This window comes from Formica exsecta, unplaced genomic scaffold (assembly GCF_003651465.1).
Source record: "Formica exsecta isolate Colony F162 unplaced genomic scaffold, ASM365146v1 scaffold20, whole genome shotgun sequence".
In the NCBI taxonomy this organism is placed as follows: domain Eukaryota; kingdom Metazoa; phylum Arthropoda; class Insecta; order Hymenoptera; family Formicidae; genus Formica; species Formica exsecta.
Window position 1 is genome coordinate 195709 of NW_021849298.1, and position 18929 is coordinate 214637.

Consider the following 18929-nt stretch of genomic DNA (forward strand, 5'->3'; position numbering starts at 1 on the left):
CTCTTGTATTGTTGAGTAAATACTGCAATGTCAAAAGAGTGAGTGTAATTCAAACTTTATGTATATTGATTCAACTTTATATATTGATGATACAAACGGAAATCGCATTGTGGTATAACTGCGACCCGGTTTGGAAACCGTTCATCTACCATTCGATGCATTATACAACGGAATTAGCAATAGTCTCGACCATTTAATATATCAATCCTTTCGTATAAAACAAACTATACTGCCAGTTCAAATCATAACGGCATATACTTCTATCATAATAAAACAAAACTATGCGATAATAATGCAACCAAAATTTTAAACGCTCGCGTTTTTTTTTTTTTTTAAATATAAAAAACAAATATTCTGCTTATTTTCTCAATGGTTAGGCTATCGATTTCATTTCCGCCCTCCTTGCGGCAGACTGCCAAACGAATAAACCCGCAAATAAAAATCAGATTCCAAAATAGTCAGTCATTGGCACTTAAAAGCGCTTCTTCACTCAAAAATCGTCGCGAAATATACTCGGCACTTCGTATTATTTGCTATAAAAGGCAACCATTTTCTACCATCGCGTATAATTTTATTCTCGCACGTAACGTTACAAATCGAACGACTATATCGCACTTTATCGCATACGGATATGCCCAGAAACTCGTATCGGTGATTCATGTTCCGCTATCCTGCGCGACGAAAACCATGCTTTTTATCGAGTTTCGCATAAAACGAGGAATGACTTCGACTTCTTTTTATCACGCTCGAGCCTACAATCCTTGGAGTCTGCTCTCGAGACGAACATCTTTCTGTTATACACATACATACACTCTCTCTCACACAGACATTATCACACATATACACGTGCACACAACCGAAATCTTTCAACGCCATCGTCCTTTCCCAACTAATTAAATTCCCGTCGATCCTACGCATTTCTCCTATGCGGCTGAATCGAAATTCCCGGTTACGAGATAGAAGCCAAGAGCCGACGATGCAGGAAACCATGGAGGAAGAAAAATTCGCGTAGGAAGGAAGATATAGTTCGCGGAAATGACAAAGTTGGAAAAAAAAAGCGTGCGAGCTTCGCAGGATTTATCGATTCTGTGTGCGCGCGCGTGCGACGTCTATGTAGGTGAGTCGATACGTGATTGTTACATGGTTTTGAAAATAAGGAGCGACGTGGAAATCGGGAGAAAAGAGTGAAACGATGAATGCGAGACTGCTTGAAAGCATCGACAAAAGTTCAGGAGATCGCAGTAACAACCGCCAGTAAGAACTTCCGAATGTCTACTAACAATCTGCGCTGTTAGAGAACAACTCGACCCATCTATCCGGCTGCGTCTGTGTGCGCATCCCTCTCTCGCGTCCCTCGTAACGTAAACCACCCTTGAGGCTACGGCGCCATTTGCAATCCCCGCGTGCCGCGTTCTGGTTTACGCTTTATGGGGATTCTAATTTACAATCCGGTTCTCCGCGCGCCCTGTTTCTGTCTCGCCTCCATCGCCGCATTCCGCCCGCGGACCGCGGATGCTCCAGGAACCTCATTCTCTCATTCCCGTCGTGCAGACAGGAAAACTTTAATAGAGCGCGACTTCGGAAAAACAGGAACTTCCATCAGATGCCGCCGGATATTACCATACTCGAATATCGAGACCGAGTTTGCGAATAGTCGAAATATAACCGAGTTGCCCGACCCTCCTCTTACCAAAAAAATCTAAACGAAATTCTACACATGTCGTCATATATTAGTTTTCATATTTTCTGAAAATTACATATGCAAAGTGAAGCAATAACAATTGTTTATGTAAACGCGTGATATAAAACTAGAGCAGATAACGTGAGGAATATTTTCCACGTGTACATTTCGCAGAAATAGCGAGCGAAGCTATTCCCCAATGCCGAAGAAACAACTTGCAGTGTCTCGCGCATAACACATCCGCTTTAAGACCATAAAGGTGCAGTATTTAATACGCGGTTAATATTTTATAGCGCGGAAAATTCAGGAAAATTTCGAGGGGATCGACCGCCAAGTGATGCGGCAGGTCACGTCAAATCTGTCACGCGTGAACGGAAATTCAAAAATGCGCGAGCAACATCCTCGGAAATTCACCGGAAATCGGGATCGCATCCGGAACGCTCTAGCATCCCGCTCAGAGAGCACGTTCGAACGGGCTAATTCCACCGTCAATAAAGCGAGACCATCCAATTACAGGCGTCCTTTCGTAAAGTCGTCGATTCCGGGCGCGGTCGTCGAGATCGCCGGAAATCGTAGGAACGCAAGATAAAGCGAGAAAAAAGACGGGGCGGCGGAGGGTCAAATCGTCAGAGTAAAAAGAGGAGACGGAAAGAGAAGAGCTGCACGAGAGAGAAAAGGAGGGCGGGAGAGGTGCTTCGAAATTAAAGTCAACGAACCGGTTCGCGCTGGTTGCACCCGGCGCCAATTTGCTTTCGAGGGCTTCCCGCGGCCCTTTAATTGGAACCAGATCGGGATTCAACTCGCACCATCTCCGTGAGATTACGCGAGATTAATGCTCGACGGCGCGCTTGATCTCGCTCGAGAAACCGCGCTCGAACTTAACGTTTCTTCGAATTGCTTTCGTCCCGCGCGTCTTCGCGTCTTGCCAAGTCTTAAATAAACAGAGTTCGCCTTTGCGAAACTTCCCTCACTGCTAATTGCGCCAATTTTTTATGACAATATCTAAACTATGCTACTAATATCTAACTATTGCCGTTACTTAATTATTGCATATATTCCGGTAAACAATTTCGATAAGTCAGATCGTTCAAACCGATTTTCAGATAACGTAAAAATTTCTTGGTATAATAATGGAATTTGTAAAACTGGTGCTTGCTTAAATTGAATATAATATTAGATACGTATGTAAATTTTTGTAGATGTACCATTCACAAAGTAATTTAGAATAATCGATGAAAATTCTATTCAAAATAAAATATTTTACATTGAATACTCTTTGATACTTTATCTATATATATAAATTGAAAGAACCGAATAATTTTAACACATGTTTTACAAGACGTAATAAAAGTTATATGTGCAGAGTTAATAAAACATTTATATATCGTAAACCATTTGGAAACAGTCATATACATATATATATATATGTATATATGAGATTACAGAGCGTACTAGTAAAGCGAAATCTCTGTCAAACGTAGGTCGAGCATTTCAGTAGAATCCAGCGAATCAGGTCAGACGCATAGAGCGATACTAGGAAAATGTTCGATGTAAAACGAAGGCAAAAGATATAAGAACGAATATCCAAGAAAGAATGATGTTCATAAATGTGTCAGCATCGAGCGCCAGGTGCAAGGGGAATACGCGATATTAATCTTAGAGAATCGGTAATGTCTATGTAGAGATCTAATAAAATAATAAATTATTTCAAAACAGCAACCTATATTCTCCCACTAAAAGCTTATCATACTTCGATTAACCGCGATCGCGTAGTAATCAAAGTGCACAAGAAAAACGTCTTGAAAATATAACCGCAAATTAATTAATTTTAAACTTCCACAAAAAAAGATTTTTTTTTTAATTTCTTGGAATAAAATTTGTAAATGCGTTAATAAAAAAATATTTTGTCCAAATGCAAATATATATAACTATTCTTGTTACAAAAAGTAAATCTGTCACAATTTAATTTAATTTAATTATTATTAATTAAAATACTAAACGTAAATATTTTTTTGTACAAGAAATAATAAACATAAAATCACTTTGATGAAATCAAATAATTCATGCTTCTATCATTTATTTCTATTAGCCTAATTGTTCGATCAATTTTAAAAGTTTTCTTGAGGCTTTTGATGATCGTTTCAACATCGAAGTTCGCATCACGCTTCTGTAAATGTTCGACATAACGTGCAATACATCCAGCGAAGACGTTTCGCCAAGAAGCGATAGCGAGCGGGTTGTCAGCAGAAAGATTGAAAGAGGGGAAGACGAGTAGAGTACGCGTTATGCAAATCGCAGAGCGAGGTAGTAAAACGGAGACGTAAAGGCGAGCTGCTCCTCTCTTACCCTCCCTTTATTCTTACGCCCGCTAACTCACATAAATTCGCTCCCCGGCCTGTATCAACGTAGACACCGTTCCTCGTCATTCCTACCCATCGTACCTGTTTTACGTGAACCATTGTCATGAGAGAGAGAGAGAGAGGAGGGGGTCATAGAACGTCCTTGGACCGAAAACTCGCTCGTCCATCCTTATCCTGTCGTTTACAGACATATTGCGCGGATATATGGCACTCACGTTATATACGTAACCTCTTTTCCGCCCTCCTCTGGACACGCGTGGTTTGCGCTGATATACGTATATCTCCCCCTCCCCTTCCACTCTTCTGCTATGCACGAAGAGGAAGAGAAGCGCTTTTTGTTACGAGAATGGTAAATTGCGTTATCTGAACCTTCTTTCCTTGTCTTCTTCTCATCGTTACGTCACCACCCGTTATCTTTTGACGCTATACATATAGCGCTGTACATTTATTAAATACCGGACGCGAGACTTTCCGAACGATTCTGAAGCTTCACATTGTTTCTAACTGTAATTTAGCAGACGCGATTATGTCGCAACAACATTAGCCAAAATAGATATTATTTTCTATGGATGCCATTTTTAATTTGCTAATCGTTATGAGTTCGTTGCATTTGTTCGGATTCGTGTTGAGATTTCACATTGTTAATTTGAAAAATCGGACAAATTATGAATACATTCCGGAAATTATGATAATGAATCTTTAGTTCATATTAACTGGTAATATTATTCGTATTATATTTAAAAATTACGAAAACTTTTATAGTAATAGCAATTTTTTAATATATCGTAATGAAGAAATATATTTAAAGTCTACTCTATTAATAAGTACATATGTATGTATATTTTATATGTAATTTTATACTTCTTCCGTAAAAAAATAGAGATGTAAAAATATAACATAGGTACACGCAAATGTTTTTCATATCGTTCTTCATATTTATTAGAAAGAGCATAATAGAAGATAGAAGATAAAAAAACATGATATAAAGAATTTCATTTTTTAAATAATATATAGGAATGTGATATATTTTTAAGAGATAGCGATTTACTTTTTATATTTGTAATTTTTAATATCGAGACGTAAAAGGTTTCTTTTAAAGCTTGGTAAATAAAAAAATTCTGTTTTACTGAAGACATACAATATAAAAGAAAAAGATTTTGTTCAAGATATTATTAACTATAGTATAATAAATATATTTCGCGATCTTTCAAAACACAACGTGACAGAACTTAATAAATATTTAAAAAATTATAAAATTTAAGTATACAATTTTTGAACATTATGAGAAAAACGTATTTATATAAAAAATCCACCTACATTTCTTCGTTAATAATTACGCTTGGAAAGGTAGCTAAATGAAACGATAAAAGCAATAATAAAATTCCACTGAAAATTGTTTATGTTATACAAACAAAATATCCCGAAGATCTGCATTCCACTATTGTAATAAATATATTCAGCGATAAACGCAACGATTAAAACACAGCTATATTCTTTTGACATATCAATTATGAAACTTACGAATTATAAAGAGAATGTAATAGATGTTGTAATCTAAATAATATTATTTAAATATTAAATTATTATTTAATATTATTTATATTCCAATAAAAAATAGATATAATATTTATCCGATTAAAAAAAAAAAAAATGATTCTTGTTATTTTTTTCGAGTAAATTCCTCGTATAGAGTAATAAACTATCTTCCGTAGTTTTTTCGCACAAAACACGTTTTCAGAATGGAATTCCTATCACGTAGGCTGTGAAAAGCTGCCGTCACACGCGCGTCGAGCGAACGCAAATTCGGGCAAAGTTTACCTCCCTGTTCGATCGGAGGGTGCCGCTTCCGCAGGGATATGTACGGGGCGTAGGGCGCAATGACCGGACGTTGGCGCAATTAGGAAACAACTGCGTTGGCGGGCAGCCACTCGCTCGGGTAGATAATTGGTTTCCTCTTATTCCGTTGTCTCGATTGCCGCTCGAGCGACATCCGCGAACTGTTAATTGGCGCGACGTGTATCCCGCACCTATTCTAAAGCCCCCCTATTTGCGTCTTTCTACTTTTACACAATAGAAAGAGATATAGCAAGAATGACCGTTCTTAATTAGTCACTGTGACCAACGTGCTCAGCAATCATCGTACCATATCTCTTCGAAAGATAACGAGAAACTCTCCCCCTCTTTTTTTCTCCATATAATTGTTGCAAACATAGATTATACATCTCAACGTCTATACAATCGATAAATGTAACACAAATCTTATAAATTTTAAGAAAATTCCAAATATGTATGTTGTGAAAAATGTAAAAAGAACTTTTTAATTTGCAATGTACCCTTAACTTAAATTAGAAAGTTCGCTATGCTAGTACTGACTTTCGATTAAGTGACATTCAAAATGCGCAAGTGTACAAAACATAGTTAAGAATATTAATCACGCTCGGACCCCTTGTCGTAATTTTAATGTAAAATCTGTCTTAGTATAAGATGATGGATAGAGTTTAATAAACTTATATCAAGCGCGTTCCATTTTTTTTTCTCACGAGAGAATACGCTATATAACGTTGTATCGTGTATACTCAATGCAACAAACATCGCAAAACTCTCACAAAATTGGAGCATGATCCCTATAGGATCGAAGACAATACGATATTTTTACGCGTCGTTTTGTTAACTGGAATCTTTGTTCCCCGCAGTAAACAAAGGATTATCGTTCGGGGCACAGTTCCAACTCCGCCAGATTTATTTTACAACTAATATTTGCTAAGGGCGTTGTCGCTGCTTCGGAGGCTCCGTTATCCCGGAACGCATATCGCCGAGAATAGCAAGAACCCTATAGAGACTCGCAGTAAGAGGAAAAGTAAGAACTGGCCAGGCATCGCGTTCTCGCTGCAAGACGGTCCGCGATAAAGGAATTTATGTCGACGCGAGATTTACGTCCCCTTATGCTCTTACACATACACGCACGAGAAGCGCTGGCACAAACGGCAACATACAATACATTCTATTGTGTGCATACGTGTATATGTCTGCATATATGTATATATATGGGGTGTATCTAACGTAATCGAGCAACTATGCGCACGACGCTGCGCGAGTTTGCGGACAAAACCACGTCGCAGAGTTAGTTTGCATACCGTTGCATATGATATATGTATGCATTTTGAAACATCTTTTCAAAAGTTGGCACTGACATACAAATATTGAAACGCGAAGCGTGACTTTTAAAATGGTTGCCAAGTACTTTGTCACCTGAAGTAATCAATCGTCAACGAAATCTTCGAATGGAAAATGTACATTGAAAAATCGAGAGAAATGAAAAGAGAAAAAAAAAAGATTTTAAAGAATACAGTTGGAGTAATGTTAATCTATTATTTCTTTACTTTTCTAAATAATAAAATCAACTAAAAAAATTAGTCTTATTTTATTTAGAAATTGATTTTAATTATTACAATTTACTTCAATTTTATTGGAAGATAAAAAATAGATTAAAAGACAAAAAATATTGTATAATCCGTTTTACTATTATTACTAAGGAGCAGTTTACTCTATTTCCGTAAGCGTCAGCTTTATCGTGTTTTACGATGCTTATCCGTCGAGAACATCCTGTACACCTATTCCCATATACATATAGTCACGTGCATGCAGTTTTGCACTCAAGAAAGAGAGAGAGAAAGAGGGAGAAAAACATGGTTGAACTCTTTGGAAAATCACATTCATTCACTGCACAGGCAACAACCGGCAATTCTTTCGAGCCACAGTTCTCTCTCTCGTAGAGGGCTGCAGGGGGCGCGCGACCCTTTAACCGAGTTTACTTCCACCTCAGAATCCTCCCCCACCCTTCTAACCACTCGACTTCACACACACGCCTCATTCTCACTCGATTTTCCTCGAGCACCGTTGGCCGCCTCTTGACTTCGACTCTAGCACGTTCCTCTAGCACGTCGGAGGTTTGAACTTGCAGGCTTAGACTGTCCGCATGATGAAATGGGATGAGACAGAGCGAGACAATGGGCTACGCGAAGAAAGTGGAGTACTAAACTCGTGTTTAGGAAACGGGAAGTATAAACTCCCGTTTCATATGAATAAGAAAGCTAACTTTATATACAGGTTCTATGTTACTGTCCATGTATATGTTCAAACATAAAGTTTATACTCAAATTGGGTATGAATAAAATGTACTACATACTCCTTTATGTAAACGAATGATCAAAGATAGCAGAATCATTGTAGCAGATTCAGCGCCATTGGATACGTATGTAAAATGCTTTGTATCCAGATGTAAAATAAGTAGTTATATAAAGCGCCTCAAAGAATATTAATAAAAGAGATTGGAAGATATAATATAAATTTAACTCAAAAAATATCGCGCGCGATTGGTACAAATAAAAAAATAAATTATATTTTAAAAATATATAAAAATATAAACAAGTTTCTACAGAATTATTTTATTCGGAGCGCTCTTCCTTAAAAAATTCTCGTTTTTTAGAGCGTCTTTAAAAAGACGCAAAAGAACTGTCAAACTAATAGGCGTGTTACGCACTTGAAGCTTGTCGAGAAAGAAGAAGCTATATTGCTCTCGAGGGTCGTGCACAATTCGCCTAAAAACGTCCTTTAACCACTCGACGGTGCGCTGGGCGACTTTTACGTAAACGACTGCGGAAACGGAAGTGCGACTAAGAGAGCCGGTTTGCCGGCGACGAGAAGTGTTGGAAAGGTTGGTCATGACCGTCGTAAAAAGGACAAGGCGAGTGGGTAAAATCACAGGCGGAACGGGGAACAACGCAAAGCTCGCGACGGAGCAACGCGCTGCTTGCAAGCGGCGTGTAACCCGTTGTGGCTGAGCAAAAAGAAAGAGGGCCCTCGCGGGAAAGCTTCATTAAGCAGACACCGAGCTCAGAGAGGCGACGGTGGTGAAGTGGAAGAAGCAGAGGACGAGGAGAGCGGAAAGAAAGAAGGAGAATCGAGGGAGAAAGAAGGGGACCGCAGCATAAACTGTCCCGCTTTGTGCAGGAAATTGCGTTTTAATTCCCGCATTCAGAGAGAAGCGGCAAGAGGGGGAGGGGAGAGGGGGGGGCAAAGGAAGGGGCTTGGTTACCAGCCGGCGGCGCTCGTATACACGCCGTACACGACCCTTATGCATTTTACATGGTCACCACCTGGCGGCGCATTGCGTAGCCCTGTGTAAAGGAGGCTGTCACGAAGCCGAAACGCGGAAAAGAGCTCGCTTATCATCAACGACCCGGAACCATCCAGAGGAACTTTTATCGCGATAATTCACCCCGATTTAAAAAAGAAAAAACTCTAAGACAGAAGCAACCATCCAGAGAACGATCTTTAATTTTTGCTAAGAAAAGCTTAGGAAATGACTTCAGCAAAATCCTGAGGATGTTCTTCCACTGTTTATTAAGATTTTATTATATAACGCATGTTTTATGCGTATCTATTGTCAATGCGTTTCATATCAAATATTGCAATATTTATCTCCAAAACAAATTAATTATAATGTAAAAGAATGTGAAAATATATACAAACGGACATATATTTTTGCCAAGTTTCAAATAAGTTATTTTTTAGTAAAAATAATTAAATGTTATTTTCAATCATACTTTTCATATTTTTATAATTTTTAATATTAAATATTTTGGAGTCAAAATATTGTTGAGATAATATCTATTCAACTGACTAAAAAAATAAAATTGAAAAATTTTACGGAATTTTCTATACGGCTTATGGCAATAAATCAAACGACAATATTTTTATTATGTATTTATCTAAAAATTATCCGAATCATGTCCTTTTTTTTTGATAACATTTTAGTTGCAAAAATATAAAATTATTTAAAAAAATAAAACAAAAATATACAAGTTTAAATTTTTATTACAAAATAATTTATTCGCGATAAATTATTATATCGCTATGTGCTGTGCAAATAAGTTTGGCTGCCGGATAATATAACAATAAATAATAAACCTCAAGGTTCCCACGCTCGTTCGAGAGATAGAAGAATGATAAGGGCAATATTATCGTGCAAAAATACATCGTTCTCTAAATCGCAGCGTGCGACTATTTTTTCATCGTCAATGTCGAGGATTACTGGGCGGATCTTTAATAGTATTTAAACTATCACGTGTTTCTTTTAAATCTCAATGCAAATTACTTCCGCAGAAATAGAGAACGGACGCATCTTTAATTAATCTGAAGATGTATATATGTGGATTTTTTATCTAATTTCAATGAATGAATTTTTCCACCGTTTCGTAAATTTACATACTATTTAAAGCAGAAGGAATAAAACGCATCTACGGTTTCTTAAATGTAATTGATGGTAAAAACAGCATCAATACAGCAAATAATCAAGAAAAGATTTTGATATTAAAATTAATCTATTTAAATTAATAGAGATAATTGAATAATATAATGCTTAAATTAATGTAGTAATTTATTCTTTAAATAATAATCGACCAAAAATTATTGTTAATTATTAATTATTATTATTTAAATAATTGCTCCATTTTTTATAGAAATGTTTTATATATAATCTTTTAAAAATTCCCAATTTTGTATTCATTGTGTATGTATTGTACATAAAAGATTATATACATTTGTGTGTGTTCTCCATAATTACGATGTTATCAATGTTATATAAAATCAATTATTGGTCTAATAAATAATATTATATTAATAACATTTGTTGCTCATAAACGGATTATATAGAATGGCTCTACAATAAATGTTGGCAATCAATTAATGTTTACTATATTACTATTGATTAACAATAAAACTTGATTCAGATTAACTACATTTATGTTAGCATTTGATATATTATTGATTCTATTTCTTTACTTTATATTTCAAAAGATGTAAAAATAAATTCTGTGTAATTTTTTTACAATATAAAATTTGATGTGTCGGTATATGCTAATTGTTCCTATGTTAATCATATAAATCATGTAATAATAATTTAAAAATTGTAAAAATATAAGTATAAAAAATATGTACATCTCACTTTTACGTGTAAAATAATTTTTAATTATATTATTAATAAATATTTTTGAGTAATTCATAACAGAATAAAATTTATTATTACACAATATGTGAATAATATATTAACCTGCTGTATAGATTATATATGAAAACAAATTATAATTATAAAAAGATTATAAACTCACGAGTCGTTGTCACGCTGATTTCTCCCCGTTATTTGATCTATTCATCTTTCTGTCCAAAGTTTCGATTATCGATGATCGATGATACGTTGTACACATAACTGAATCAGTCGATTGAGTGTCAATTACTATTGTTATTCACTATTCGCGATATTTAAGATTCGACGATTGCATGATACTTTATTCGACACTCCCGATGGTACATTTATTTATTCAAATATTAACCTCTTAAAAAATTTCGCTATACTTTCTTCTGACATTTACTTTACGCGCGGCAATGTAATGTTAATCGAATATCGATTACCGTTATATATTCTCTCGCATTTATACTCTCGTATATAACCGCAACAATAACTCGACACTTTTAGTCGGCACTCCCGACGACATTTATATGTATGATATTAAGTTACCGTTTTTTCGTAAAAGCGAAAGGTTTGGTTAGATTAACTATCGCGTCGCTGTTTACCGCCCGACAAATATTTTCGCATCCTGCCTGAGCCACGACTGATCGCAATCGAATAAGATTTCTATTAAATTAACAGTTTCGCGATCACGAAGCAAGTGCCCGATATTCTATTTTAACGATAAATTTTACACTCCCGTCTCTCGTACATTCGCGGCAAAGTAGCGTTGTTGTGTGCGACTAGAGAGCACGAAGAGTATGGATTCGAGATGCGAAAGCGCGGGATGCGAGTCACTCACAAGCCCGCCAACTGCGTTTTATCGCGACTAGTTGGCACCTTGACACGGCGATACGTTCACGATGATCGCGCGGTTAATGCCCAAATCGTTCGTCCATCGAAAAATAGTTACTAGATAACACCAAAATTATATTGCCGTGCATTCGGATTTGATTATACGTATATATGCGCAATTAGTTTTCTATAGCAAGCGGTGTTCTCGGGAGCGCGCGTTGGAATGCTTGGAATATAATATGACAGACGCGATTGTATTGACATGACGACGCGAGAGTCGCGAGGCGCGAGCTCGCGTCCGCCCCACCACCTTCCCCTACCATTCAAGTCTCTGTGGTATGCGTATCCTTAACGTAAACATGTTTACATTCCGATCTTCGCGTCGAGTTAATACTATAAACAACCGCGCGTTATCGCATTCTTTCATTCATTCATTCCGTCGTCGAAATCGAGCGAGTGTGGAGGTGAATGAAATGTCGGTTATTCGCGTAATATTTTTCTTACGCTAATATGAAATAATAATTACTCTCATCGCGATCGACGAAGTAGATACAATATACATCGTATCGCGAATATTAAATATATCGAAAGTGAAAAATTGCTAGCAGTTTTTTTCGCGATAATCCAATAATCATCGACGCAATTTTCCGCGTTCTTTTCGGGTCAAAAATAAATAGGCAAATGTGTATACAAAAGTAAATATTAGCTTCGAAAATGTAATATTAAATCGTATATCGCGCGCGTGATTATAATCGAGTATAGTTTGGCGATTTATTCGTGTGAGTGTGCATCTTCCTAGTGGATTTTATCTTCGCGTCGAGTTAATACTATAAACAACCGCGCGTTATCGCATTCTTTCATTCATTCATTCATTCCGTCGTCGAAATCGAGCGAGTGTGGACGTGAATGAAATGTCGGTTATTCGCGTAATATTTTTCTTACGCTAATATGAAATAATAATTACTCTCATCGCGATCGACGAAGTAGATACAATATACATCGTATCGCGAATATTAAATATATCGAAAGTGAAAAATTGCTAGCAGTTTTTTTCGCGATAATCCAATAATCATCGACGCAATTTTCCGCGTTCTTTTCGGGTCAAAAATAAATAGGCAAATGTGTATACAAAAGTAAATATTAGCTTCGAAAATGTAATATTAAATCGTATATCGCGCGCGTGATTATAATCGAGTATAGTTTGGCGATTTATTCGTGTGAGTGTGCATCTTCCTAGTGGATTTTGGAAGCGAATTGGCATCGATAAAATGGCAAATTTGCATGCTGCAGACGCGTAATAATTGGTAAGTAAATTATTCCGTAATTTTTTTTGTTCTAAATAAATGTAACGAAATCTATTCGAGACAATCTAAAGCATGAGATTTAAAAAACTGAAAATGATATCTCGCATTTTGGATAAGATGTTCGCCTCGTGTCTAAATCATCAATTTTACTTCTATAGTCCTTATATTTACAATTCAAGAAAGATGTAAACAGCTTTACGACGTCGCGTATATTATGGAAAAATATGGAAAAAGCATATCGCTGTAAAACTGTTGCTCGTTTACTCAATGCTTTACGAACTGTCGTATCTTAATAATCGCGATTTTTATTTCCGTCCACGCAACGATTTATCGATCGTAAATCTTCACAATGTACAGGGAGAGCTGCGACTTTCCATTACAGTCACGGTAATTTACATAAAAACGTCCATATTCACACAGCCGTGCCATCTCTTATAACGTGCGAGATATATGTAGTAAATCGAACATAAAATTCCTATATGCGCCAGAGACAGTATGATGTACGAATTTTGCGCAGTTACTTTAGCGGAAATTACACCGAACTTTTTAGCAGTCCGTTCTAGCTTGCCAACGAAACTACAGCTTCACCGCCACTTTTTACTGATGTGCTTCATATTCTCGGTCATTTAACCGTATCTAGCTACCAAATCGGATATACGTCATTACCGTCGTTTTATCACGTTTGCGCAATTTTTGCTGACAGTAATAACAGTAAAAAAATATTTTCTTCCCTCATCATGCTTAATCATTTAAATTAATGTATTTAATTATTTTTAATTGATAAATTCTTTGACAAAAATTGCCTTTTTCTTATTTATATTTGCTACAAAACGAAAAAATAATACAATCGAAAATAACGTTTCTACACTAAATATTTTGTACATCGATAATTTGAATTAAACGAAAAAATCGTGTCAAATTGAACTAATAATGAAAATACGCTGAAGAGAACGAGGCAGTTAATTCCAAGATTGTTTACGGAAAACAATTACTGAGTTAATTGTGTCTGGGTTGGCTGATCCGTGCAAGCTTCGTTAATTCTACTGTCTAAGTACTTAGAGAGAGGTGCCGAATTAATTTCACCGTGCATGTCGAAGACGTGCGTCTCGTTCATTGTTGCATCTGTGCGCGTTTCAGCCATCGCGAACCGTATTCCAGATTAAATACAGTTCTAATCAACTTGTGTTTACTAAGTAAAAGTTTCGTCAATAAACTTATTAAAATAAGCAATGAACAAAGCCTTTTTAAAGATATAATGTATAAATGATCGCCTCTTGATAATTATTATAATTATTATCGTCTTTAAAAACAAAATGTGATTAAATAATATGAATGAGATAAGAAACATAAAAATATTAATTTTACTTAATAAAGCAACATCAAACGTAACGATTCTTTTTGTGATAGCGAGCCCTATAATTCTTCTCATTCATATTATTTTTGTAATATTAGCCATAGATCGGATAAAAAATATACTTTCTCGAAATTCTTCGACAAGCTCTCGAAATTGATACGGTTGCATAATTTCATATCTCCTTTCGACTTTTTGCGAAAAATCTAAGAGAAGGAAGCCGTATATATATGTAAATAAGCGTGTGTGTGAGAAAAAAGATGGGAACAAAGAAACGCTTTCGCACAAAGCGATTGCACATCGGTAAAGAGAGGTGCAATATTCTTAGAGCCTCGGGGAATGCAGATTCGACGAAGTAGACTGACCCGCGGGCGAAACCTGCTTCAGTTTGCGTATATATATATGCTCTTTCTCTTCACTTTTCTATATTACTTCCACATTTTTTATATCATTTTCGTACATCTCATTTTCTATTCTTATTTCAAAGATCGACCATTTTTAACCAGTTCTAGATCGGGATGTAGAAATTCCTATCATATTATATAGCCTTTATCCTACGATCTTTTTATTATAAAAAATTTTAAAAAACTCGATATATGTGAATAATTTTTTCGTTAGAAAAAATAATTTTCTTATTTTTTTACATATTTGTACGTTACAATGCTATTAACCATACCTGCTTGTCAAATATCAAAAAGTCCTTGCCACAGAATGACCAGCAGGCAATGATTGCAAATTCTTTTTTTTTTTTTATCCTTTTCCTTTCGCGTTTAATCTTTTGCCTCTCTCGCCATACTCTGTCAATTCGATAGGCAGTGCCAGCTTTTTTCCGTGTTTCACACAGCGCAGCGTGGAATCGTTCTCGTTTACGGCCCATTCAAATGTTCCCGAGCGAAGTTTTCGACGCGGCAAGGGCAGGAAATCAAACATATTCGTATAAAGTGCGCTACGTGAATTCAATAGAGTATTGCTAAAAACTCTTATACGTTCGAAATATCGCGGCTGCGAATTGTGACACGGCTCGCAAATATTCCATCGTCGCTTTTATCAATGCCATTGCGTTTTTTGTTATCACACTTTAGTTTCAATATTATATCTCTTTTTATTCTCTCTCTAGATTTCACGTTATTCAGCAGATACGATTATCTGTTTCCAAATGTATGTTTAACGGTATATATTATGTAATTGTTTTAATATTTTGCTAACAGATACTGAGCTTGTAATATTAGAACGAAAAAAAGAACATTAAAACAAAAATATCCTATTAAAAAGTTTGATCATTCTATGACGTCAAATATAAATCCTAGCGTTTTTAAATAGCTTTTGTGAGTTATGCTAAAATATTTTCACGCTATTTTGCTTGTAAATGTACATTACAGCTTATGAAGGCTACTCTATGGCATCGAGATGCTTAAAGTACTTAAAGAATATATTCATTCAACAATAATTTAAAAAATGAGTGTGTATAAGAAGCTTTTCTCCTTTTTTTAAGATTTTGGATATATTTTAGAAGCATTCTCTTATGGAACTTTATACAGCATTATTATACAAAATTTCATATATGAGATTAAATATAAACTCATTGCAGATTAATTATAAAAAATGTGGCGTCTCAATAATAATAAATTATTTTATCCCATTAATCGATACGAAGAATGTTGCAATCATTTAGGATACAAGTTTATCACGTACGAGGAATAATACAGATGATTTACCGAAGCGTAACTTGAATAAAGTTGAGCAAGACGCCACCGTTTATTAGCAGAGGCGCAAATCTTTCCGACCCGCTTGATGAAGGTCAGTCACTTCACGCTAGGAATCTCACGAGAACGAAGGATAAATAAAGATGCACGAAGAGCGCTAAAACGAGCGGGGAGATAACCAAGCAAACTGTAGATATATAAGGGTCGACGGTGATTACCCTATAAAATATGTATTCCACGAGCGTCGACCTTTTCCCTTCTGTGCGTCTCTTTCCTCTCCCCGTTTCACATGTATTCTCTCTCTACCTTTGTAACCGACGTGACCATTCTTCGATCCCTCACAACAAGCCACTGACATCGAGCTATCGTGAATTCATCTCTCTGCATAAAGTGTCTCAAACGTGAAACATATCTTAAACTATAAATAGTAAAAATCAAACTTGTAAAGAGATACCATCCACTTCTATACATATATATATTATTGACGAAAGATGAAAGCATTTGAATTTAATTAAATTAAAAAAAAAAACGATTATATATTATATTATTTATTTTCTTTCAACTTCAAATGGAGTTTATTTGAACAGATTCTAAATTTTAGAAGCTAAACTAGCAAGACATTGTTAAAAAATCATCATAGAAAAATGTGACGTCAAGAATTAAATTTTTGATAAAAAATTATACAATCTCGAATTTGTGAAAGAAGATAAAGTAAGCTCGAGACACCTTATACATACACGCGTTATATGACGAATATATCCGTCTATAAGTCCTTATGCGCTTCACAAGCTGCCCCTCTCATGTCCTTTCAACCTCTTTTGACCCCTGTTTACGACTGTTTGTTTCTGTCTGTCGAACCTCGAACCTTTTATCCACGTCATTCTTTTTTCTTCATGCTTTACTCTTGTGGCATATATCGCCCCCGTGGCGCTCTTTGTCGGAAAAGCCCCGTAGAGGACGACAGGGTGAACCGGGGATGGAGAGGGCGAGGGTTGCTATAAAAGAAAGTGGCAGTTTCGATGAGAGAACGGAAACTCCGATGGAAGAAGCGACGGCATATCCTCTGCCACTCCGGATGTAGAAAAGTTTGTATACGCGAGTTCACACTCTGTTCGGTCGAAAAAAAGCATGATGTCGGGTGCCGAAAAATATTTTGCAGCCTCTACAGTTTCCCTTCTAACGGCGAGCGTCGGCTGACGTGATTCTCAAAGAGAATCGCGTCATGTGGAACAACATACGGAAATTATTTTTGGCCCATGGCCACGATTCCTAGTGTCTTTCGCCTACGTGTCACGCAGAAATAACATTTGCGTTTGCGAGCACACTCGCACGCGCATTTCGTTTACACAATATAAAGAGTACGAGTACATATAAGTGCAATTAAAGAATTGCTAACGCTTAGTTCAATTTTCAAAAATAATACTTGCATTAAAAATATAACTATTACTTATGACATAATAAATATATTGATTTGTTTTCATTTTTTATTTAATTATTTTTAATAGATGCATAACAAATGGGAAATAATAATATATAAAAGTTATTTATTCCAATCAATTTGGATTTTTTCAAAATTCCAAAAAGAAATTCCATAAAAATATTTTTTTTTTAAAATTCCATAAAAACATCCGTAAAAATAGTATACTAAAAAAATGGAAAAAATATTTAAAAAATATGATACGATAACAAGTAAAGTAAATTCTGACGAGTAATTTCCCCCCTCTCTCTCTTTCTCTTCGATATTCTCTACAGCGGATGCATTATTGCGCGCATATAAGTGCGCACAAAGCGCAAATAATTTCGTTAGAACATTTCCTTTCGAAAGTTTGAAATCGTATTATTTCGAAGTCTTCGCAGCTGCGATATTGTCTTGCACGTTAACACGAGCCGCTGCCATTAATTGTAGCTAATAAGTTACGCACACGGCCAACGTATATATCACAAAATGTGACGGCACCAGCGTGATAGAATGGCTCATCATACATGTAATTATCTGTTCTCGCGCGAACGAGAGAGTGTACAGACAGCTATCGTAAGCATCGAATATTATTGCACCGTCGCGAATATTATTATAAGACAAGAGGATCGATCAAACTAAACTACAATCAAATTAAACTACAATCGCAAACTATCGTGCTCTCGGAGTATATATATATATAATTCTGTCCGTCATAATAAAGCTTGCAAAAATTTCTCGGCGTTACAAGTCTATATAATTTGAATTGTGTCACACATAGTTTGAAAGAAAATTCTTATTTTTCAGTGTCTGCGAAATTATTTACACTTTTGCAGACATGATTAAAAGAATTTCCAATATTCCTTCGAATAATGCGATATAAGTATTTGAATCGCCTTCATGCAATCGTCCTTCCATTTTTCATCATTGGTTAAATTTTTCCCGTCGCTTATCGATATATCACACAAGCAAATGACTCCTGTCGTGGTCGAGCGAAAATCTGTTTAATATTAACGAGAGGTCACGAGCGTCGGAAACGAGTCTTGGCGAGCGACGACGTGGCCGCATCGAATTTAAATTCACGCGAATTTTGCGGGTTCGTAGGAAAATCCGTAGGAAAAATCGACGAGGAATATCTACATATCGACAAGATGCCGTAGACACAGGCTCGCATACTGAGATGCCTCATACGATATTCCGCTATCTCCTATGC

General features: G+C 36.0%; 1 protein-coding gene and 1 long non-coding RNA gene across 3 annotated transcripts in view; one reads left to right on the plus strand and one right to left on the minus strand.

The window, feature by feature from the left end:
* LOC115234583 (irregular chiasm C-roughest protein) overlaps nt 1-18929 on the minus strand; it is a 335002-nt gene that overhangs the window by 182586 nt on the left and 133487 nt on the right.
* The window catches only part of LOC115234584, an 80495-nt gene continuing 74358 nt past the window's right edge, over nt 12793-18929 (plus strand). For both annotated transcript variants that reach the window (XR_003883936.1, XR_003883935.1), the window contains exon 1: nt 12793-13206. This is a non-coding gene — a long non-coding RNA (uncharacterized LOC115234584). The remainder of the gene's footprint in view (nt 13207-18929) is intronic.